The following is a 25,717-nucleotide window of genomic DNA, read 5'->3' as shown; positions in this document are numbered from 1 at the left end:
ATTCAGGATCTTTATGCCACACAATCTGTCCCAGAATCGAATTATTTCACTTTGCTTATATGTAAAGATATAAAAAATAATAAGTAAAAGTTTAGGATAGGACTAAGATTGTGTTATTAAATTATCAAATGTAAAATAATTTTCACAGTCCACCAAATACTCATATTGCCAAAATTCCCAGTAATAATAATAGCAAACCTGACATTTGTCATGTTTCAGGCACAAACTCTTACTAACTTACTACTCACAATGACCTATGAGGTTTTTACAATTGACATTAATAATAGTTTCCTTCTGGGGCCCCTGGGAGGCTCAATCAGTTAAACATCTGCCTTCTGCTCAGGTCATGATCTCAGGGTCCTGGGATTGAGCCCTTTGTCTCCAGCTCCTCACCCAGCAGGTAGTCTGCTTCTCCCTTTCCCTTTGCTCCTAACCCTCCTCCCCAGCTCATGCTCTTTCTGTCTCTGTCTCTCTCAAATAAATAAATAAAATCTTTAAAAAAATTAATAGTTTCCACTCCTTTCAAACTTGATTGGAACCTGCTGGGAGACATAGTATGGAGTGGAATTCATCATTATTGAGCCACGTCTACTCTCTTTCCAAGGGAAACAATTCTCAGATACTTCTCATTCGTATTGACTTAATTTTCTTCAATTATCATTTTCATCAATTATCATTTTAAATAAATAATGTGTAGGTATAAGCTCTTTATCTTTACAGATCTAATAAAACTATAAAGCCAAACAGGCTTTCAAGTTAAAACTGAGCCAATCAATTATCAAAGTTTTAGTGTTCCTTTTGTACAATGAATAGTTTTTTAAATCTAAAATAGCTATTTTGACAGGTCCCAAAATGTAACAGGAAAAATTTTGTTATTACTTTATGAAAAAATTCTTCCTTGAAACAAATAAAAACAGAACATGTGAATGTTTTTGTGATAACAAATCATTTTCTTATTTTATTAAATTAAGAAATGGGGGATGCCTGGGTGGCTCAGTGGTTGAGCGTCTGCCTTCGGCTCAGGGTGTGATCCCAGGATCCTGGGAGTGAGTCTCGCATCCGGCTCCCTTGCAGGGAGCCTGCTTCTCCCTCTGCTTGTGTCTCTGCTTCTCTCTCTGTGTCTCTCATGAATAAATAAATGCAATATTTTTTAAAAATTAAGAAATGGATATATGCACTGTCTAAATGTCTTCCTATCAGGCTTGAAAGCCACCACTAGACTGAAACTACTTGATGAGGTCTCTAGTGACCCCAGATGGTTAACCCAATGGTCAATCATTAGTCTTGATCATATTTAACAATCAGCAGCATCTGTCACAGTTGATTACTGCCTTTCTTGAGACATATTTGGTACTTGGTTTTCAATGTACTATACTCCTCTGGTTTTTCCTCCCACCTCTCCTGCTGCTCTTTTTCACTTTCCTTGGTTGATCTCTCCTAATTTTTCTGACTTCTTATAGTTAGAGCTCTAGGGTTCAGACCCACCTATACTCTTTCCTATGTATGCCCACTATTCAAAATCTTCCATATTCATGCCATCCATCCTGTAAGGCCCCAAGTCTTCTTTTACTTGGATTGTGGCAATAGCCTCCTCACTCATTGCTTCTTATCTTGGACCTTTACTATTTATTTTTGACAGTGCAACCAGAGTGATTTTTTTTTCAACAATGCATCATCATTGTAACCCTCTGCAAGGAGCCCACCATGGCTCCTATCACACTCAGAAGGAAACTTTATCCTTATGATAGCCCTCCAGATCCCCACTCAATCTGTCCTACTGTTTTCACCTTGCTTATTCTTTCCAAGTGCATTGATTTCCTTGCTATTCCTTGAACACAGCAGGTACCCTGCAGATCCAGCTCTCCTCCTTAGATTACCTATGCCTGGGTAGCTCTTTTCTCAGATATCTTAAGGATCACCCTATTCTATTTTGTCTACTCCTATCAGTTCTTGGATTAAATATCACCTTCTTAATGATTGTAATTTAAACCATAACCCCATAATTCCATGCATCTCCTCCCCAGGTCCTGATTTCTTTTTTTCACCATCACTCATCACCATTTTCCATTCCATGCATTTTAATTACCTACTATTTGTAGTTTGTCTTCCTTCATCGAAATGCACACTCCACGAGGAAGATATTTCAGTGTGCTTAATCTCTCCTTTCTCCTCAGTGCCTAAGAGAGTGACCAGCATATTCTGATCAACAAATATTTTGGAAAATAGTGAATGCAAAATAATTCACTTTACTGAAATGTTAGATATGGGCCAATTGTTTCTTCTTTCATTAGAAAATTGTGAACTCATGGCAGCCATATATATTCACTCAAATGGAATTCTCAAACTCTTGAAAATATATATACAAACTTTTAAGTAGGGGAAACACCAGCATACAGATTAATGGAATGGACTTCAGACTTTATAAACTCAGTTCAACTCCTGGTTCTGACACTTGCTCCGGATCATTTGGCCAATTTTGCTGAAAGTAGAAAAGTGTTTGCCAGGGGCTGGGAAGTGAGGGGAAATAGGTAGAGGCTGGGAAAGGTGGTTTGCACCCTCAAGAAGTTGTCCAGGCAAAATCTGAAAATGGCCCCTATATATTGAAGGGCAAAGAGAGAACAAATAGGCAGACCACTCCAGATTGGTAGGTGGCAAGTTCAATGAGTAAAGAAATTCGCATACATCTGAGGCTTGTCTTGGGTGTGCATAAGATGGTCTCTTATCATATCATAAGATCTCTGCATCTGCCTGCTAGAATCTTAGAAGTCTATAGAGAGACTTTAATTGAGTTTGGACACGTATACTGTCCAGGTAGTGTCAACAACACACGTGCTCTCTCAAACTTGGCTGATCCAAGAGAAACTCAAAACTGTAATGGCCCAGTAGCTTCTCCTCTAACCTTCTGAACAAGCTTCCTCCCCTGGAAAAATGATGTTACACACTCATTTTAATTCCTGCTAAGAGACTATGAGGTAAAAGGAGTCTTCAGAAATAAAGAATAATTTCAATTTCATAATTGGATGCTCAGTCAGTACAGTGACTTTTTAAAAGAGTGCTTCTGAAAGCATGATATTGTCTAATACAGCTCCATGGACACAGACTTTTAATTCATATTAATGTGTAAAACTACTTAATTACCATGTAAAATTTAAAAAAAAACATCAAGTTTACATTTGTTTGTTTTTTCTTTGCAATTTCTCACTTGGTGCTACCGAGTGTCATGGGTCTAAGGTTTATCAACTAGATCCTGGGACTGTTTTTCTTTTTAGCTTTATTGATGTATAAGTGACAAATAAAAATTGTAACATATTTAAAGTATGCAATGTGATTATTTGATATACATCGTGAAAACATTCCCACCTTAGAGATAACACACCCATCACCTCACCTATCTATGTACTTTGTGCATGCATGTGAGAATTTAATTTCTACTCTCAGCAAATGTCAATCATATAATAAAGTGTTACCAACTTATTGGCCATGTTATAAACTGGATCATCATCCTATTTATCTTATAACAAATTTTGTGCCTTATTGTTGGAGGTCATCAGAGGATGTGATTGCTCGTTGACTGGCGAGCTAGACCCAGGCAACAGGAACGCCTACATCCTCCCTTGTCCTTGGAATGGACATTCTGCTCAACATTCCCACATGGGGAGCTATTTTCAAGAATATAGCTTTGAGAGAGCACGTGTGTTGTTGACACTACCTGGACAGTATACGTGTCCAAACTCAATTAAAGTCTCTCTATAGACTTCTAAGATTCTAGCAGGCAGATGCAGAGATCTTATGATATGATAAGAGACCATCTTATGCACACCCAAGACAAGCCTCAGATGTATGCGAATTTCTTTACTCATTGAACTTGCCACCTACCAATCTGGAGTGGTCTGCCTATTTGTTCTCTCTTTGCCCTTCAATATATAGGGGCCATTTTCAGATTTTGCCTGGACAACTTCTTGAGGGTGCAAACCACCTTTCCCAGCCTCTACCTATTTCCCCTCACTTCCCAGCCCCTGGCAAACACTTTTCTACTTTCTGTTTCTATGAGTTCAGTTTTTTTTTTTTTTTTTTTTTTAAGATTCCACATATAAGTCATGCCATGCATATATCTGTCTTTCTCTGTCTGGTTTATTTTTCTTACCAACATATCCTCCAGGTTAATGCATTAATTTCAAATAACAGAATTTCCTTCTTTTTCAAGATCAAATGGCATTTCATATTTTTTGATCCATTTACCCATTGATCTACACTGAGGTTGTCTCTATACCATGACTACTGTGAAGGACGTTACAATGAACATGGATATGTCTTTGAGATAATAGTTTCACCTGGGATTCTGTTAAACTAAGACTTCCTCCCTTCTTTGCCTGTGCCTCAAAATATTAACTTTAAATTAAGCAAGATGAGCATATTTATTAATTTATTTAATCAAGAATATCTGGAAAGAATCAAGGGTTTCTCTAGTTTACATATTGTACCCAAGTGTATTACAGAAAGGTAATATATCTTTCATTTAAATAACTTTCTTCTGAAAATATCAGTAATAGAAGACTGAACATAAAAAATTACACAGTGAAATATTATATTGATTTGGAAACTTCCTTGACCTATCCTTCCTTGATCCTGAGAGATGGTTTCATTGAAGCTGGAAATCCTATTTGCCTCTAATTTGATTTTCTTAGTGAGTCATTCCTGAGACAGTCAGCACTTATGACACAAAATTAAACTATTATGAGTAAACAACACATCATCATTACCCAGCATATGGAAGAATTCAAAGTCAAAAATTTTATCAGAGTATTTCACAATATTGCAATGCTTACGTCACTTACTTCTCTAGTATTCATAAATTAATTCACTTTCTTTTCTTTCCCAAACAAAAATGGGCTTTTTAAAATTTCAACTTTCTTTTACTTCTGTAGCAAGATGTGGCTAACTTGATACATTATTTCCCTCACCTCAGTTCAAAATGAGATGGTCCTACTAGTGAAATTACTCTCGCCTGTCCTTTTTCACCACTGGATCATACTTTACTGCAAGGGTTTATGGTCTGTGGCCCTCATTTACTTATTGTAGTCCACGAGTAAGTATTTCCATAACTTCAATTGCCCTTCAGTTCTATTTTCAGGATAGAGTTTCTCAGTTCAGTTTTATGGTAAGGCATTCATTAAACACTTACGTGCTAGGCACTGTACTACGTACAGAGACAGTAAAAAGGAAACTTTATAAATTATATATACATATTTATAACATCTTCATTGCCCATAGGATCTGAGGTACACTACAAAATTCATATATTATGTAAAAAGATAAAAGGATCTTTTAAATTCTCTTTGAAGTAATATAAATATAAAAATGATTTTAGAAAATTGAGATAGAAAGCAGAAAAATATAACTAAAAAATTCATAATGCCCTTAAGATATTTAGGGATTACAACTTCTCTAAATATTGGGGCAAAAACTGTGAAAAAAATTCCTTTAGATATCTATCATGATAGAAAAAAAATAATATATCCATTTATATGAGTATTTTTTTAACATTTGGAATTTTCATAAATACTAGATATTTGAGGGTTCTGGTTTATTTTCAGGATGAGTGCCTGGAAGGTTAATATTCTGTTTCTTTTCTTTTTAAAAAAATTTTTATTCTGTGTTTCTAATTAATAACATGAGCTTTAGTATTTGGTCAGACTTTGAGTTGGATTAAGGGTATTTGATAAAATAAAGGCATGATTGGTGACCTCACTCTCTTACCTCCTTGGAGGTGAGACTACAGAGATAATGAGCCCACAGTGAAATGGGAAAAAAATGTAATTCAATATAATAGTACCTCAATACAACCATACCTGAAAAGAATACCTCCAAAGTAGATTTATTTATCGAACAACCATCACTGACTACCTCCTATGTATCAGCACAGAGGATGCAAAGATGAAATAAAACACTCCCTGCTTCCAGCAAACACAGCATTATGCTCCCTCTTGAAAGCCTCTGCTCCCAACAGCTGTCCCAGGGATAACAGAACAGAGAAATATGACTCATAACGACTCCCACAAGGGGTGATTTTTCTCCTGCAACTTTTACAAAGAAAAGCAAAATCAAAAATCACGTGGACTGTCTTTATTTTATTTTAATTTTAAAAAGCTGTCATAAACAATTTTTAAAATCATTATTGCTTGTCTACAATAATACTTAGTTAACTAGGTCTTCATCATTACAATACATCTCTGGCTCATGAAATCTAAATTTGAGCGAATAAAGACTTGGAATACCACTCCCTAAAGGTCACTGGTCTTTGATTTAATTGTTGAGTGCTAAAAGTAGTATGCTCCGTATATGTACTACTACTAATAAAAACCTTTAATAAATGAAGCATTTCTTTATTCTTATGAACAAAAATTCCTTCCTCTGTAAGAAAAATCTCATTAGCACTTCAAAGATAATAAACCAGTAACTTGATCAAACTGTCCCCGGAAGATAAAGTGTCAAATATATAAATGCTATTCATCTGTGAACACCTTTGTTTTCTCCCTTTGAAAAAAAAATAGATTCTCATAATTTTTTCTGACAGGGAATAAAAACGGAGCACCGTGAAAAGTACCATTCATTTAATGAGTTTTTTTTTCTTACTGGAAACCCCAGTGTCTCAAAGTTCTGCTGACGTTTGTGCCTTTTGATTTAATGGAGCAGCTTTGTCTTTTGGGCAGCTTGCTCTGACACAGAACCACTTTATATTTTCCTAATTAGAATTCAGAAGGCAATGAGGGGTTGGAGATCCCTTACATTGCTTGCCAAAATCCCCCTTTCATGGCTATAATTCAAATTCTTTAATTTAGCGACAATTTTAGCTAAAATCTTCCAAATCAGACAAATAATGACCTAGCAACCAAGAACACACCTTTTTGAAATGTGTTGCCCAATTTATATATATATATATGACAATGTAAATAATATAACAATATAATATATATAATCACGTAAAATTGGCTCGAGCATAAAAACTTCAAATAGATGTTCACTTGAACCTCTTATAGAGGATCAACTGAAGAATCATTAAACATGAAAATTGCCTAGTCTTTTAAAATAATTTGTAATAAAAGGCACATCTAAATCAGTATATTCAGGGTCCCTGTTGGATGCCACTTTGTCTAAGGCTTTTATTCTTCTCACCCCCTTCATTGGTACTGTTCCTGGATCACACCCAAGGCATCTGCTCAGCTGTGCTCTAGTCTTTAAACATGATGATGCAGCGATTAGTGGGCCAGAATGCTTAGTGCTGGGACTGGGCTGCATAACAGAGTCCAGTGTGGCTTCTCCTGCCCCTTCTGCTCATTTGCTAAGCAGATGGTCAGGGTTAGGGGCACATCTGTGGCCATGAAAGAAATGTGTTTTCAGTGCAATCCCAACTAGCCTAAATAGGGAATGAACCCTGGGTTCTTGCTTTGTTTAGCTCTTACTTTAATGAAACAAAATGATTGGTCCAGGTGCTAAGTCAATAAACTAAGGGAATACGAATTACGCCCAAGAAGAAAATCAATAGGTTCAGGATGGCATGTTGTTGTGGCGATCTTTATTCAGGTCACCATCTTAGAAAGAGAAAGCTAAACATTTCAAAAGTAAAGGACAAAAGACAAGTGAGGTCATACAAAAACAATTAACTGCTTTAAGCGGTTATATGGAATGATGGAATGAGGACAGAAGCCATTTGGAAGTCTAGAAGGAGCTTCACGTTGATATTAAATCCAGACTGTTACCATAACCGTAATGTTGAACATTATCCTAAGTGCACATCCTAAATCCAGATAGTCACCATAACCATAATATTTAACATCCTCCTAAATGCATACACATTATTCAATTTAATTCTCACAGTATTCTCCAAAGCCAGTATCTCTCTCCACATTTACTAGCTGAGGAATCTGAGATTCAAAGAAGTTGACTCTTTCAAGATAACAACTGCCTCCAAAGAGGAACATTCTGAAGCACTGAAAAAAAGTATGAAACAGACATAAAGTAAACCCAGCAATTTAAAAAGAAGAGTATTCTTGAAATGCCAACATGGTAAAAGAATTAAAGAAGAAAAGGCAGGAAAGTACTAGAGTATATTATAAAAGGGGATGTTGCAGGAGATACGAGGTGGGTTTGGAACAGGTGGGCCTGTTCTGCCAAACATTTACATTTATTTACATGTCTCCTCACATAAGTGACATGTTGGTGGGTGAAAATGTGCAGGGTACGAGCTGCATGTAGAGAACATATGCTAAAGCAGCTGGTTCTAAAATCAATGACAGTAAGGGTGGCAGTGTTGTCACCTGATAATGATAATAATTACAAGAGGTAAAACCTTATGATGTTGGGTAAGAATAACCTGATTTAGAGCCAAACTACTGTTGAGATTCAGACACTATTTCAATTTGGGTAAATGGTAGAAATGGATGTTCACACCAGAAATATTTACATTGGATAAAACTAAAGATCTTAATAAATTTCACAATTTAGACTAAATTAATGTTATATAGTTCTATGTAAATAATGTGCATACCTATATAACATTATTTTATCCATTATATCAGCTATATAATACATGTATATAGCTATTGTACAATTAGCTGTCTTATAATAAATACACATAGAAAGCAAATATAGTTATATGTCATTTATGTGTAATTATTAATCATATTATAGTTACTCATATATTAGTTTTAGATATTGTATATCTATATACTATCTATGATATGATTACTCATTGTAGTTAATGGTTTCTATGTTCTCTTTATCATCTTTTTTAGGAGATCAAAGAGGAAAATTATAAATATTACCTTTAATTACTCAACATAAGTAGGACTGTATTATTATGTAATTACTATCTGTCTCTCTTACTAGACAGATCCATGTGGTCTGGAACTCTATGCATTTTTATGTCCTGTTGATCTCCCACACCTAGCACTGAGGTGCAAATATTACTAGATCTAATTTAAAAAAAAAAGACCAAACTAAAACTAAAAAATTGGAGAAACATGATAACAAATTAATGTCAATTCCTACTGAACCATTATTGAGAACTCATATAGTAAACATTTATTGGAAGAAATCTAGTATCAGTGAAGGGAAAAAAAATACTTAGAATAGCAGGTTGAAAGTTTGAAATAAATTTTGAAATAACACAATCCTTTTGATTGCAATTAGGACATCACTTCATAGATGTTGAACTTCTATTAAAACACATGTCACAGGAAGATTTTTTTGAAATAAGGATCTAAAAATGAATATTATAGTTCTGTCACACAGATCACCGGGAATATTTTCCTGGTCTAGTCTATTCTTTTTGAAAAGTTGATTTGTTGAGAACTACCAGAATAGCAATGCTTTCCTGTTTGGAAATCTGTAGCCCATAAATAAACTATACGTAAGAAGCCTAATTAACACCTATCCTGATAGATACTCATATGAACCTTCAATATTGCATTTTCAAGAACAAGTCAGATGAAGGCAAAAGTTCATTCAGCTATTCTGACTTAATTTGACATGACTAACTCAAATACAATGTGCTTTACCATCCTATTCTTGGGTCATTCTCACTGCTTTCTTTGTCCACTTGTCATGCTATGTGATGCATGATACAAAATAGTTCCGAGCCCATTATTTTAATGGTGGGAAAATATCTAATTTTTCTTTGCTATTTATTTTATGAATCTCCCACAGGAACAACTTTGTTCCGGTATCTTCAATTTTGTCACTCTTTTTTGATCTCTCTTTCATCAGATGACCCAATATGTTGTTCCTCAAGAAAATTTAGATTTTCTGATATGAATTCAGAATTTTCCTCATTATCAACATGACAACTTTTCTTCTATACCTTTCTTCCTGCTTTTTGTCTTTAGCTCTGGGAAGAAAGGTTTCTTTTAGAGCTAGAGTTTCATCTTATATTTGCATTCCATTTCTCCCTGATTTTCTGGAGATCTGAGTAGCAATCATAAATCCCCTTTGAGCACAAATTTTCTTCTACTAACTACAAATTTTGTTTGTGCATCTCTTTTTTCTCTCTTGGAACTCAACGTCAAATCCCCCCATGTGTTGTCCAGATGATTGTTGGAAACTTTGGCCTTTACATCATCTTTAGCCTGAATCTTTGAGACTTTTTGTGCAAAAATACTCTGATCTATCAACAACCGGCTCAAGATCCCAGGTCTTATGTCAACAGTGACTCCTGTCATTTCTAAGGCCCTAACCCACTCTGGTCCCTAATGATTTTTCTGCATTCCTAACCTTTAACCAACATCTTGAACCATCACACTCAAATTCAATTAATCTCAAAATGCTTTTGGTATTCCTTCTAAATACCAGGGACTGTGATAGGCCCTGAGGACACCAACCTGAAAAATTATCCACATCTCTTCAAAGATTGATGCCTTTGTCTCTTCTCCATTCTCCCACTGCCTTAAAGTACCTGCCAGATGTCTTCCGTCACCACTTCTCTTCTGGAGTTGTTCTCTCGAAGGTTGCCAATGGTTTCCTTGATCCAAAATTAGTTTTTTTTTTTTTAATTTCATATTCTGTTCTCTTGAAGGTTGCCAATGATTTTCTTGTTCCAAAATTAGGTTTTTTAAAATTTAATATTCTGTTTCTCCTTGATTTTCCTCCTATTATTGGTTCTATTGAGCATCTATTTGTATCTCTACCACCACATCTTGTCTATTACAATGTATGGGTATATACAATGTATGTATGCCTCTACAACTCTTTCATTTTATTTTCCATGATATATTTTACTGAACTGCCTAATTGCATTTGCCTAATATTAAATCCTGGTTTTCTATTTTTACTTTGCATGGTCTCCCAAAACCAAACTGCAACAAAAAAATCTAACTTCAATACTTAAACTAACAAGAAACTATATTTTATTCATCTTGTTTTGTTTATTCATTAAGCATCTCATATTTATCTCTAAATCTGTTGTTTTACTTAAACTTTGTACCCCAAAAAGTGAAGAGGCAGATGAAATCTTTAAATAATGATGACCTTTAAAAATTCTGTGGCAGTGTAATAATAGCAAATCCAAGTTGTCTTTTAAGTTCCACATGTCAATGTATAGTTGCTTGCTTAACTTCAGCATTTCTACCTCCCTTAAAATGTTCTGGCACAAAATGCTTTTAATGGTAACATATCCACAGCATAATGAATTGTTTTGCTCCTCTAATTCTTCCTCTTTTTCATATATCCACATTTTTGTTAGTAATAACTTGAACATAGATCTGAATTCAAAAAGAAAATAAATAGTAAGCCCAAGTGTTCTTCGAAACAGGGTCATTGTTTAGACCTAGGATCCTGGAATCATTTTTGGGTTTCCCCTTCTTTCCTTTCTAGATAAAATGAGTTGCCAAATTCTTTTGGTTCCTTTAACAATAAAAGCAATCAGGAATAATCCCTAATTTTGGAATATAGCTTGAACGTTTACTTTGCTTCCACCCACACGCTACCTCATTAAATAGAGAGGAAATGAGTGTAAGGAAATAACAGTATTTATACAATCCTATGGGCTTGGCTTAATTGTCCCATTTACCATATTATAAGCTGAGGCTGAGTTAAGTGATTCATAATTTAAGATTCATGCTAACCATGCTACTGCCATATGACACTACTTCAGGATATACACTGACTCTCAAACTAGTTTTCTCCTTCCCATATTTACTAATTATATATAGTTTGGGTCTTTTTATCTCCAGCCTACGTTGCCTGAAGTTGTTTTATTTGTTGTCTTTTGGCATTTATTATTGTGGAGTAAAAATTTGAGGCCCTTTTAAATTTTGTTTCTTTGAAGAGTCTCTTTTGGTGTTTTGGTATTTTTCCCCCCAGTTGTATATTTGTAGAGATTCATCTACCCTTGCACGCACCTATGACTGATCACTTGACTGTTTTTGTCTGTTTTCAGTTACCTATTGTGCTTGTTTATATTATGTTCATCTTCTCGCCTTCTCAAACTCATATAACAAATATATTTAAATTCCTGCATTTGTTTCCATTTTACTAATTTTTTCTTCATTTTAATTTGTGAAAAAGGGGATTAAAAAGAAAATGAGGCAAAATAATTTAAAAATTAATCAATTAAAATTTCACTTTAAAAAGTCAGAAAAAAAATCAGAATAACCATAAAGTAAAAGAAGTGATGTACTACAATTTTGAATGGAAATTGATGAAATAGAAAAAATGGAATAAAAAGCTTCAACAAAGCCAGTAATTGGTTCACTGAAAAGATGAATATGATCAACAAACTTTTGGCAAGACTAATAAAGATAAAGTCACCCTGAATTTTAGGTAACAGATAAATCTCTTGGGAATGATTTAAATATTGCATTGTTTTTTACTAGCTAATGTCTATATTATTTCAGTTCTTAGGATGGTATCTTTTAACACCTGTTTCTGTTTAATAGAATATAAATATATTATGGGGTCTAAATTTTCTGCATTTAAAGACACATTTGAGACTAACAATATAGAAAATACAATGTGCAAAATAAAGAAAGAAAAAACTATCTTTCAGTTTCTGCTCCTAAGACCTTTTAAGTTTACAATTTTCTGGAAGAAAATACATTAGTTTGATTTTTTTAGGAGGTACAAGATTTCAGCTCCACAGACCTTTGATGAGTGTATCAGATATAGTATAACACTTGAAAGCCTTCTATTTCAAGTTTCTGAAAAGAGAGGGGCCTGGGCAAGCTTCTGGTAAGATATGAAAACAAGATTTATATACAAAGAAAGATCCATATGAGATTCTATGAGTCATAAAATGTAAGAACTACAGCAAATGGAGACTTGATAGATGAAGGGATGTGTGTGTGTGTGTGTGTGTGTGTGTGTGTAGATTGGCAGGGTAGAAAAAAGACAATGCTATGTTATGCTATGTATTAGTTCATACAAAGGATGATGGTATTTGTGAATTCTCAATTCCTAGAATAAAAAATTTTATTTTTAATATTTTTCAAGTATGTATATGTGTATATGCACACACTGATATATAATATTAGTATATTATTAGTAATATATATATGTGTGTAAATATATATGTTTGATAGTTTATAATTGATGAGGTGAAGAAATAACTTACTAATAATATAATATTAGTAATATAATAATATATTACATATATATGTGTGTATATATATATACATATATATGTCATTAGCTGCCTCTTTCTTCTCTGATACCTTTGGCACACTTCCCAGTGGATTTCATTTAATTAAATTTGGAAACTTCATGGGGGAAACTTTCTAATAAGTCTCTTCTTTTTACTATTGACAGTGGCAAACATAGTCATTTGCATGCTTACTATTCACCACAACATATGAAATAGCATTTGTATGCATCATTAAAGAAGGAAGGTGAAAAATGCCTCACATTTATGGGCACCAAGGTCACTGTTTTCAGTTGTCCTACTACCATTAATGAAATTTGTGGCTTTTGAGAAATACCACCTTCTGTACTTGTGGGGAAGAGGGCATGGAATCCTGCCTATATGAAGACTCTTACTCTACAAAAACATCATATGCTTATTTCACTGAAGTTTTATCATAAGTTGCTTGTTTTAACAAAAGGTGAAGAGCATATTAGATACTATGTAAATAGACTGACTTTGCTAAAGCTGGGATGCTTATTGCATGCATGTGTGTATATGTGTGTGTCACAGAGACAAAGAGACAGAGAGAGGTGGAAAGAGACATGGTTGTAAAATGTGTTACCCCTAGCGTATTAACGTTCCGGAGCTTGGGTAGTGAATTTAAATGATATTTCAATGCTATTGAAGTCCTATCTCCTTTATTACTAATTGTGTTTAAAAGTTATACTTTTGCCATATCAAGTCAGAAATAGCTAATTCCATGAAGACAGGAAAATGGAAATAAGAGACTGGGATGATATAGTCAAAGAATCACAAAAATATGATGGTCCACCATTCTCTTTATTTTTTTAAATAATTTTATTTATTTATTCATAGAGACAGAGAGAGAGAGAGGCAGAGACACAGGCAGAGGGAGAAGCAGGCTCCATGCAAGGAGCCCGATGTGGGACTCAATTCCGGGTTTCCAGGATCACGCCCCAGGCTGCAGGCAGCGCTAAACCCCTGTGCCACCCGGGCTGCCCTCTCTTTATTTTTTTAATCATATACTGTGCTTCCTATTTAGAGGAGATATAATACAGATGACATCTGGAAGACTTTTATTGCCCTTATTTTTTTAAATCCCTATCCTAAATAAAGCTGAGGTATTAGAAATGGTATAGAAATGTACAAGCTACAAGCCTGCTTTGTGACTAGCAGCAGTACTAAAATTTCGATGTAAAAGACATTGGTTTTATATTTCATATCGATTTTACTCAGCATAAATGGGTTTTAGAAACTGAGTGTTTTACTGAGCTCAATTAAATAAGGTGGCAAATATGAACATTAATTTCTTAAACCAAGACATCTATTTGTAAAAAACAAAATCAAGGCAATGCTCATTTTAATCCTGCAAATCAGAAGCAAAATATAAGAATTCAGAAACACAAAAATGTGTGTCATAGCTAAATTTGTCATAAATCTTGTTTACTTGTTTAATGAATAGTTATTTCAATGAGAAAGCACAGTGGATATCATGACATAACCATGACCCAGCTATGTGAGGTTGACTTTTAAATGCCTACAGCCTGCCTCTAATTAATACACATCCCTCACCTTGAAATTGAAAATAAGTAGAGCATCAAGGGGTTTCATTAGTGTTAAGTTTAAACATAAGGTCATTAAGTGGTATCTGAGAAAATGCAGTTCGAATGGCATTTATTTCAAAAAGTTAGGAAAACCAGAGGCATCTGGGTGTTTCAGTTGGTTGAGAGTCTGCCTTTGGCTCAGCTCTTCAAACAAGGGTCCTGGGATCTAGACTTGAGTCCTGCTCCCTGCTCAGCAGGAGGAGGAGGAAGGGAATCTTCTTCTCTCTGCCCCTCCTCCCTGCTTGTGTGTGTGTGTGTGTGTGTGTGTCACAAATAAATAAAATCTTTTTAAAAATTAGGAAAACAAAATAGTTATATATATTTCATTTCATCAAAAAGAAATCAAGTACCATATATGAGAAACACCATAGAAGTTTTTATAATACATAAATCGTCTTAATGTCAGCTTCCTCTGACAAAACAAAAAGATTTTTATATAGCTAATTAATATTCTAACCATCAGTTTTATAAATCAAGTTTAAGATGAACTATATTCAAAATTTGCTTTAAAAAATGTGTTGATCCATTTTGGGTTTATCTTTGTATCTGGAGTAAGAGAATAGTCTAGTTTCATTCTTCTGCATGTGGATGTCCAATTTTCCCAGCACCATTTATTGAAGAGACTGTCTTTATTACAGTGGATAGTCTTTCCTGCTTTGTCGAATATTAGTGGACCATAAAGTTGAGGGTCTACTTCTGGATTCTCTATTCTGTTCCATTGATCTATGTGTCTGTTTTTGTGCCAGTACCACACTGTCTTGATGACCACAACTTTATAGTACAACATGAAATCTGGCATTGTGATGCCCCCAGCTATGGTGGGCTGGGGGTGGGGGTGACTGGGTGACGGGCACTGAGGGGGGCACTTGATAAGATGAGCACTGGGTGTTATGCTATATGTTGGCAAATTGAACAGCAATAATAAATAAATAAATAAATAAATAAAGTATTGATATATTTTCCCTAAAACTTTAAAAATAATACCCTGTTTTATATTTAATATGGGTCACCAACTAGTAAGTAAAATGTGCTTCTCTCAGAGTGTATGGAATATTCTACAATTTCCAAAACACCATGCTAATTCAGTGGCCACTAACTACACGTGGACATTTAAATTTCAATCAAAGTGAATGACTTACACAAATCTTCCCATGCATGGCTTTCTATGAGAAAGCCACATACCTAGTGAAATCTGTAAATATTTATCATTGATAATCAGATCAAATGCCTAGGTCTCTTTTCTAAACTCAGAGAGATGGAATAATTCAATCAATCAATATTTACTGGGTAGACACTATGTAACAGACACTGTACAAGAGGGAAGTTATACAACAGGAGCATTGAACACTATTTGTATAACTCCTTCCCTGATAATATTACATTCCAGGAATGAGGAAGATAGGAATATATAAACAACAAAATAAAATAGTTTCAGGTAATAAAAAGGTCATGAAAAGGATAAAATAGCATAATATGCGGAAGTGATGGTGGGTAGTACATGAATATATAAACAACAAAATAAAATAGTTTCAGGTAATAAAAAGGTCATGAAAAGGATAAAATAGCATAATATGCGGAAGTGATGGTGGGTAGTACATGAATTTGAGAAGTCATAGAAGGTCCCTTTGAAGAGTTAATCTAGAGGAAGATAATCTACAGGAAGACTATTCCAAGTAGAAGAAACAGGAAGTGCCAAATCCCCAAACCTCACATATTAAGGGGGGAGAAAACCCACTGTGTCTGGAGAATAATGGAGGAAAAGAGTAACTTGAGGTGAATTGGAGAAATATACAGGGACCACCTCATGTAGGGCCTATGAGCCATGATACAGAGTTTATGTTATTCTGGTTGCAATAGGAAGCATATGGAGGATTTAACAAGATCATCCTGGTTCTTTTTGACAACTGGGATGTGAAGCTATAAGCAGAGGGAGCAGGGTAGTGAGAGCAGTCAATGAAAGATACCATGTTTGGACTGCAAATTTATCAGTAGAAATGTCAAAAAAATTTCAGATTTAGTATCTTTGGGGTAGAATGGGATCCAATAATGGGTTGAAAATAGTGTGTAAGATTTAAAAAGAGAGAGAGAGAGATAAATAAAGGATTATTCTTAGTGTTTGACTGAACAAAGAACAAAGGGATGAATGATGGTGGAACTTACTCAATTAGTGGAGAATGGTGGGGGAGACATATTTGGGAAAAGTTTCCCTTGTGAAGTCTGAAATATCTTTTAGACAATAAAGCTGACACATGTAACAGACATTTGGATACAGGAATCTGTGAATAGAGGGAAAGCCCATAAGAAAAAAATAAGTAAAGATGAAGAAAATTTGAACACCTTTGTTAAACATCTTGATCTAATTGACATTATTAGAATATAACTGCAACAAGAGCAAAAGGCATAAACTTTGTGCATGTTCCTCAAGGTAAATAGCTACTTGGCTACAAAATAAGCCTAACTTAAGAAAATCTTATCAGTTCTGGCGCACCTGGGTGGCTCAGTCAATAACGCATCCGGCTCTTGGTTTTGGCTCAGATCATGATCTCAGGGTCATGAGATGGAGCCCCAGGTCAGGCTCTGTGCTTATCAAAGAATCTGCTATGGTCTTTCTCTCTCTCTCTCTCTCTCTTTCTCTTATCCTCTTCTCCCCTGCCCATCCCCAGTTTGTGCACACACTCTCTCAAATAAATAAAATCTTCTTAAAAAATCTTATAAATTCTGATCTAAAACTATCATAGAGTTAAATTAGAAACCAATGACAGTAAAATATCTAGAAAATACGCAAATATTTGGGAATTAAGTATGCTCTTTTAAGTAAACCATGAATTTTTTTAAAAATCACCAAGGAGTAGGAAAATATTTTCACTGAATAATAATGAAAGCATAGCACATTAGAATTTAGTGGATTTTGGGACACCTGGGTGGCTCAGTGGTTGAATGTCTGCCTTCGGCTCAGGTTGTGATCCCAGAGTCCTGGGATCAAGTCCCACACATCAGGCTTCCCACAGGGAGCCTGCTTCTCCCTCTGTCTATGTCTCTGTGCCTCTCTGTGTGTCTCTCATGAATAAATAAGTAAAATCTTAGAAAAAAAAAATTTGGTTGATTTCCATTTCTTGGACATTTATTCTTTTAAATGCCCATATGATGAAAAAATAACTAAAGCAATAATTCCAGGTTTTTAAGAAGCAAGGAAAGGAAAAGTTAAATAAGCCTAGAATAAAAGTTTTTAAGAAATAGCATAAAAGTAGAAAGCAATGAAATAAAAAGTCAGAAAAACGGTAGACAAAAACTTTAAAAGATAAAATTTGTTTCTTTCTGAAGGTTAATAAATTTGCCAGATTTACATTAAAAAAGACACACATTACCAGAATAAAGATTGAAATAAATGAACTAAAAATTTCTTTATTCATAGTTAATATAATTATTTCAAAGAAACTCCTAGGAAATCTATAAAAATAGTACTAGAATTAATTAGAAAATTTCGAAAGGTCATTGCCTACAAGGTAATACATAAAAATTAATTATATTTATATATTCTAACTGAAAACAAAGTTAAACTATAAATATTTATTGCAATAACATCAAGAAAACTGAAGATAATCAGGAGGGAATTTAACAAATTTAAGAGATGATATGCAAGACCTTTACACTGAAAACTATAACATACTGCAAAGATAAATTAATATAAGGATTTCACATATCATCCTCAAACTGATGTGTAAACTCCACACACCCTTGGTCCAAATTTCATCAGTCTTCATTGCATATATTAACAAAGTGACCCTAAAAGTTATATAGGAATGCAAAGGATCTGTAATAAACAGAACAATCATGGAAGATAACAAATTTGGAGGAACTGCACGTCCTGATTTTAAGTTTTCTTTTAATATTATGGTTATCCAAATAGGATGGTTAAAACTAGAAATATAGATAGGTGGACCAGAATAGGGAGTTCTAAGATATACTGACACTTACATGGTCACTTGATTTTCAACCAAAGCAATAAACAAGAAAATAAATCCCTTGAACAAGTGGTACACAAACAGTCTTTTGAAATAAAATATACTTAAGTTCATACCTCATAGCATACACTGCCATTGACTGCAGATGGTTCACAGATCTAACTATAAAAGTTAAAGCTACAAAAATTCTAGAAGAAATCCCAGGAAAAAACCTTGACAAACTTCACAAACTTCACAAACTTGGGGATAGGCAATATTTCTTTGGAAAGAATCACAAAGTACTAGCCACAGAAACACACACAAAGAAAATTTGAACTAGGTCAAAATTTAAAATGTTTTATGAAAAGGTTACGTTAAAGACATGAGGAGACAAATTACATACAGAGAGGGGAAATATATATGTATGTATATGCATATTTGTATATATTTTCTTTCTCTGTTTCTCTTTACATAAATAAAGATTGACAAAAGATTTCAAATAGAAGATGTAAAATAACTGCTAGATAAAATAATTGAAAAGACTAATCAAATGGGCACCACCTTGAACAGGCATTTATGAGAGAAATGAAAAACATGTCCATAAGGATTTATTAGAAAATATTAATAGTGTCTCTATTCCTAATAGCCAAATGCTAGAAACAATCAAATGTCTTAACAACAGGAAAATGCATATACAAATTGTAGTGTATCCAAAACATGGACCACCTCTCAACATAAGAGGAATAAATTATTGATACAACAGAGTAATAGATTTCAAACTTCTTTTGTTTGGCAACAAGAAAAGAATCAGACATAAGAATATAGATGGTATGAGTCTATTTACATGAAGTTCAACAACAAGTCCTACTAATTAACCTATTATAGCAACAAAGGGAATGTGGAGTTTGGGGACTGACCAGAAAGGGGGATAGGTGTGAGTTTCTATTGGTGACTGAAGCTAATAGAGCTAGAAGACATGATAGGACTCATGCAAATGTCATGTCACTTGGTGATTATATACCCAGGAAGAGCTGCTGTATCCTGTAATGGAGAGATTGACACTTAAGCAAGCAGCAATGGAAGACCACAGTGGGCAGTTCCTAAAGATTCAGGCTTTGGTTTTATGGAGATATTGGAACAGCTGTGGTAGCCAGGAGCAGGTAGGGATAAAAAGACTGATACTGGAGATCATGGAAAAGAATGGGTGGCTCTTAATATTTCATTACTTATTCACATAAAGAATGCATTTCTTTAGCAAGCATTTCATGTTGAATTCCACGTTCTTACATAAGGCATTCTAATTCTGTCACTTTTTTTAAAAAAGCTTCATTGATAACTTTGAGCCAATGGTTTCCTTTTAAATACTGCTCTTAGCACATACTTCCATTATCAGGATCTTTAGATATAAATTAATCACCCAGAACCATACAAAAGTTTACTATAAATTTAATCAGATTTGGTGTAGATTCAAATGATGGCCTGTTCAGTGATGTTCTTCTGAAACTTTTTTATAAAACTGCATGTGTCCTAATAGCTATGTCTTACTTGTTCTTATAGCTGCATAAAAGAAATACATCGAATCCCTTAACTATTTTTTCACAAATGTCGTTAGAGCAGTATTTCATTCAGTCATCATTTATCCTTCCCACAAACATTTCTGAATATTATGTGTCAGGCACTGCGCTAAATGCTGAGATAATCAGAAGCTAGTAGAGTCTGGTCGAGGTTTGTTATACAATGAAAGCTGTGTTATGTTAAAAACAATTCATGATAATAAAAATTCAAATCAATATAATGTATTACTGTGTAGCTATAATAACAGGAAATGCTTCCTGGGTTACTTATAGTCCGTGGATTTCATCTTCAGAGCTTCAGGGCTCCTGTTAATCCTTAAATAGTCAATGCAAAAATAGGCAAGACATTATCTCCAAACGAATGGAGAAGCTGGAGCTTAATAATGGACAAGACACATACTCCCAAGGAATGTCAGAGTCACTTGTCAAAGAATAATTTAATTTCTGTTTTCTTAGGGAGGGTGGGGAATGAAACTCATTATATGCAAGTTTCTTATATATGCTAACCATTGTTCTAGACAATTTAACATAGTTATATAACAAAATCTTCACAATTTCTGATTCTTTATCCCTATTTTAATAGGAAACTGAGATTTAGACATACTGAGGGTTGTCTCATTTCATCTAGCTACTGCAAAGCCTTGTGAGAGGCCATACACTTTCATCTCATCTCATTCTGAGAACAGAAGCATTCTGAAAACATTATTAGAACGATTCAAACAGAAATGATCACAGCATCTTTCTGGGTATTTTGCTTTAGACTTTGTAAAATGTTTAAATAAATAAATAAATAATCACATGCTTTCCTTAAAATGACCCTTCTTGGCATACACATTGATAAAAGTGTTTTGGAAAGAATGATGCACAAGAAAAATCCTTTTGATGCTTTCTCAGTGGGAGCTAGTTTAATGTAATTAGGTTTATTTCAGAGGCAGAAAAATGAAACCTGGATTTAAAAGCTTCGTTCAGGAAACACCATTGTACTGCACTACCCAATGTATTTTAGTGATATATTCTGGACCACCTGATTACTTTTGAGAGCTAAACACAACAAGGGAATACCCTAGAAGTTTTTCTGGTATGTCATTTCTCTCCTGCATCCAGCACAGCTAATTACAGTAATGATAGTTAGTTTTGGTTGTAATAGAGAGAGATGTGTTGGAAATGGTAAATATGACAGTGCTTCATGGCTCCATTTCCTAACATGTGGACTAAGTGATCCTAGGGTAAAATATTCTGATTTCCAGTACATTATACCATATTTGGCTGAAAACAAATTTTTTTCTTCCAATAATGTTAAAATCTACATGGAAATTGTAAAACTAATACAGAGTTTCATGTGATCTTTACCTGTCTTTCCCCAATGACATCTTGCATGACCATAACACAACCATGAAAATCAGGAAGTTGGTACAATCTCAGTAACTAAACTACAGTCTATATTTATAGTTTGACTATTTAATTTTTAACTTTATATTGGTTTATTCTTCTATTTATTGATTGATTGATGCTTTCTTAGGAAAAGTTTTAACTTATGCTTCTGTTATGTTGTCAGGAGGTGTCAATTTTTATATTTATAGTCACAAGTTAGGAATGGAATAGGGGATAGAAGAAAATTCTGTAAGTTATCCCAAAGGAAAAAAAAAAGACATCTTGTCTTCCCTTTTATGAGAATAGTACAGAAACTTCTTTCTTTAGGATTTGGCTTACCCTATTGAAAAGAATAGAAAGAAGGATAAAATACAGTCTACACTGAATATAAATTGAGTTTACAAACTAATACAATACATTAAAATATGAAGAATATATCTTATACTGTCATTAACAAATCAATAAAAGCCAAAAAAAGAATTTTTTATGGAAATTGGGCTACCTAAAATTTCCTGATAAAGGCTCAGTTTAGGCATTGAGACCCAGATTTTTTCTTTATTGTAAAGGAATTTTGTAAGGGGCTTTTAGGAAGGTTGAGTTCCCTTGGTGATTTTCTTGTTGGAACAGTTGGGGCAGAAAGCTCTTAACTGCTGCCAGAAGCTTTTGTCATTGAAACTTAAATGTTCAGAATTAACTGCAAAGTCAGCCCTTTATCATTATTTCTTTCTAAAATTCACCTTCCTCTATTTTAAACTTTTGTTTGATTTTATTTTTGATTATCCTTTTGTATTTTTCAATTATGTAAATTATTTATTTTGTAATATTTAATGTACTCTATTATAAAATAATCATTCCAATCATTCTTAGTGAAGCCTTTCAGTTCACAGCAATATAACCAATAAAATGTAGAACTTTCCATATATTAAGACATTTCCTAAGTTCTGGTACAGAGCCACGTAATGGTTTATTTCTGGGTAGATAAGATCCATAAAATCCATATTTTGGCATCATGGGCCTTGGACCAAATTGTAATAATTTTCATTAGAAAATCACTTAGTTGTATTGGGAGTGGTAAGTTTCAATCTTTACAACTTGCTTGTTCATAAAAAAAAGTATAGACTATTTATCTATTTATTCATTTATTTATTTATTTTAAACAGGGAGAGAATGGAGAGAGAGGGAGAGAAAAAAAGAGAGTCTTAAGCAGACTCCACCCTTAACATGGAGCCTGGTGCGGGCCTCAAACTTGCAATCCTGAGATCATGACCTGAGCCAAAATCAAGTGTTGGATGCTTAACTGACTGAGCCACTCAGATGTCCTCCAAAAAATTACTTTTTAATTTTATTTACTCTGCATTACTTTAAATTTTATCCCAACTCAGGGAAGTTGTTTATATTTCTAAAGTAGAGAAAAATAACCTTTATAACAAATAGACTACATAATAAGAATACTCTAAGCTTTTTACATAAATAATCATTCTAAAATTGAGTATTATTATATCCTTAATTTTTCAGGTGACTAAACTAAGACAAAAAGAGATTGAAGACAGAATTCCCATATTGCTTGGAAGAACTACCCAAAGTTTTCTATAGTTTCAATATAATCCCTATCAAAATCACAATGGGATTTTTTCACAGAAATGGAAAACACAATCCTGAAAATCACATGGAATCACAAAAGACCTTGGATAGCAAAGAGATCCTGAGAGACAACAAAGGTGGAAGCATCCCACTTCCTGATTTCAAACTATACTATAAACCTATCGTAAGCAAAACAATATGATACTGACATAAAAACAGGCAAAAGAAATCAACAAAAGAATTAAAATCCCAGAAAGTCATATAATATTTCACAAGAGAGCCAGGAATATGCAATGGGAGGACTGTGTAAGCCCCGGAAAAATGAAATTGGTTTCCTGTCCTACACCACCCCAAAAAATTGAACTCAAAATGGATTAAAGACTTAAATATAAGACTGGAAACTGTAAAACTCTTATAAGAAAATGGAAGGAGAAAGCTTCTGGCCATTGGTCTTGACAAAAATATTTTTGGATGTGACAACAAAAGCAAAAGGCACTCAGGGGGACTATCTCAAATTAACAAGCTTCTGCACAGCAAAAGAAACAATCAACAATATGAAAGAGCAACCTATGGAATGTTAGACAATATTCGCAAATGGTAGTTCTGATAAGGGGTTTGTGTCCAAAATATACAAAAAACTCTAACACTCAATAACAAAGAAACAACCTGATTTAAAAATGGACAGATGGGTTGCTCAGTCATTGGAGCATGTGATCTCTGGGTTATGGGTTCGTGCACCACATTGCATGTAGAGATTACTAAAATAAATAAACTTAAAAAACGGGCAGATTAATTAAATAAACATTTCCCACAAAAAATACACAAATGGCCAATAGGTACATGGAAAATTGTTCAATATCATTAATCACTGGGGAAATGATTATCAAAACCATGCTGAGATATCACCTCATGCCTATTACAATACCTATCATCAAGAAGACAAGAGATAAGTATTTGCCAGGAAGTGGAGAAAAGGGAACACTGTGCACTGCTGGTAGGAGTGTAAATTGGTGCAGCCACTATAGAAAACAGTATGAAGATTCCTCAAAAGCCTACAAAAAAAATCTCTACCAAATGACCCAGTAATCCCATTTCTGGGTATATATTCAAATGAAATAAAAACAGGATCTCCAGGAGATATCTGCACTCCCATGTTCTTTGCAGCATTGATCACTTTAGTCAAGATATGGAAATAAGCTAACAGTCCATCAATGGGTGAATGGATATGCTGTTATGTATACAATAGAACATTATTAGACATGAGAAGGAAGGTGAGATAGATGGACTTTGAGGTCTATGCTAAGTGAAATAAGACAGAAAAAGACAAATACCATATGATCTCACTTACATGTGGAATCTAAAAGAGATGAAGTCACAGAGAGTAGAACGGTGGTTACCAGGTATGAGGGATAGGGGAAATGCAAGATGTTGGTCAAATTGTGTAAACTTCCAGTTAGAGGATGAATAAGTTCTGGAGATCTAGAATACAGCATTGTGAATATAAGTAACAGGACTATATTATCTACCTGAAAGTCACTAAAAGAGTAGATCTTAAATGTTTTCACTTCAAAAAAGAAATGGAATTATGTGACATCATGGCATTGTTAGCCAAAGCTATGATGGCGATCATATTATGATCCATAAATGTATCGAATCAACACAAACTTATACAATGTTCTATATCAATTATATCTCAGTAATTGGGGAGGGGGACACATGGATAAATACTATATCATTTATTTTTCAACTCTACTAAAAATAATTAAATGAAAATTTGTTAGATTAATATGTCCATGTGAATTAAATTACAATTTAAATCACACATCCACACCAAAAAAAAAAATGACAGACCTAGGTGTCACTCCACCTATTATTTCTGCAAACAACTCCCTTACCACTAAGCTTTAATTTCTTCTTTTATGTATGTAAATAATGAAACAAACTTCATAGCACTGTTTTGAGGATGAAAATTAGATGAATGTAAAAAACATGCCTGACAATTAGTAGAGAGCACTTCAGAGCCATTACTTCCTAAAAGAATTTCATTATAATAAAAGCACATTAATGATGGATTAAGACAACCAGATTCGCCTGTGTAGAGAGGAACCACTTGTCCAAAGTAACATGAAAAATAAATATAACTCATCCACCTGAGCTTCAATTTATAATTCCAAGTATTAGATCCCAAATTTTAAAATTCCACTGTCTTTTAAGAGTGATTTTTACATTTATTCCCACTTCTCAACAAGACTAAGAATTTTCATACTGAACAGAATACATATATATAATCATGCCATTGCCAGCAGATTAAAATTAGCATTTAGGGACACCTGGGTGGCTCAGCGGTTGAGCATCTGCCTTTGACTTGGGTCATGATCCCAGGTCCTGAGATCGAGCCCCATATCAGGCTCCTTGTGAGGAGCCTGCTTCTCCCTCTGTCTGTGCCTCTCATGAATAAATAAAATCTTAAAAAAATAAAAGTAAAAAAAAAATTAGCATTTCATCACTTTT

The 25,717-nt window shown here is 34.1% G+C and overlaps 1 long non-coding RNA gene across 1 annotated transcript in view; it reads right to left on the bottom strand.

Annotated features, from left to right (window-relative positions):
* Window positions 1-2,085: 2,085 nt before the first annotated feature.
* The window catches only part of LOC102154182, a 62,443-nt gene continuing 38,811 nt past the window's right edge, over window positions 2,086-25,717 (bottom strand). The window contains exon 4 of the long non-coding RNA XR_005369955.1: window positions 2,086-2,177. This is a non-coding gene — a long non-coding RNA (uncharacterized LOC102154182). The remainder of the gene's footprint in view (window positions 2,178-25,717) is intronic.

The sequence above is a fragment of the Canis lupus genome, chromosome 15 (genome assembly GCF_011100685.1).
Source record: "Canis lupus familiaris isolate Mischka breed German Shepherd chromosome 15, alternate assembly UU_Cfam_GSD_1.0, whole genome shotgun sequence".
NCBI lineage: Eukaryota > Metazoa > Chordata > Mammalia > Carnivora > Canidae > Canis > Canis lupus.
This window is presented reverse-complemented; position numbering and strand designations above follow the sequence as displayed.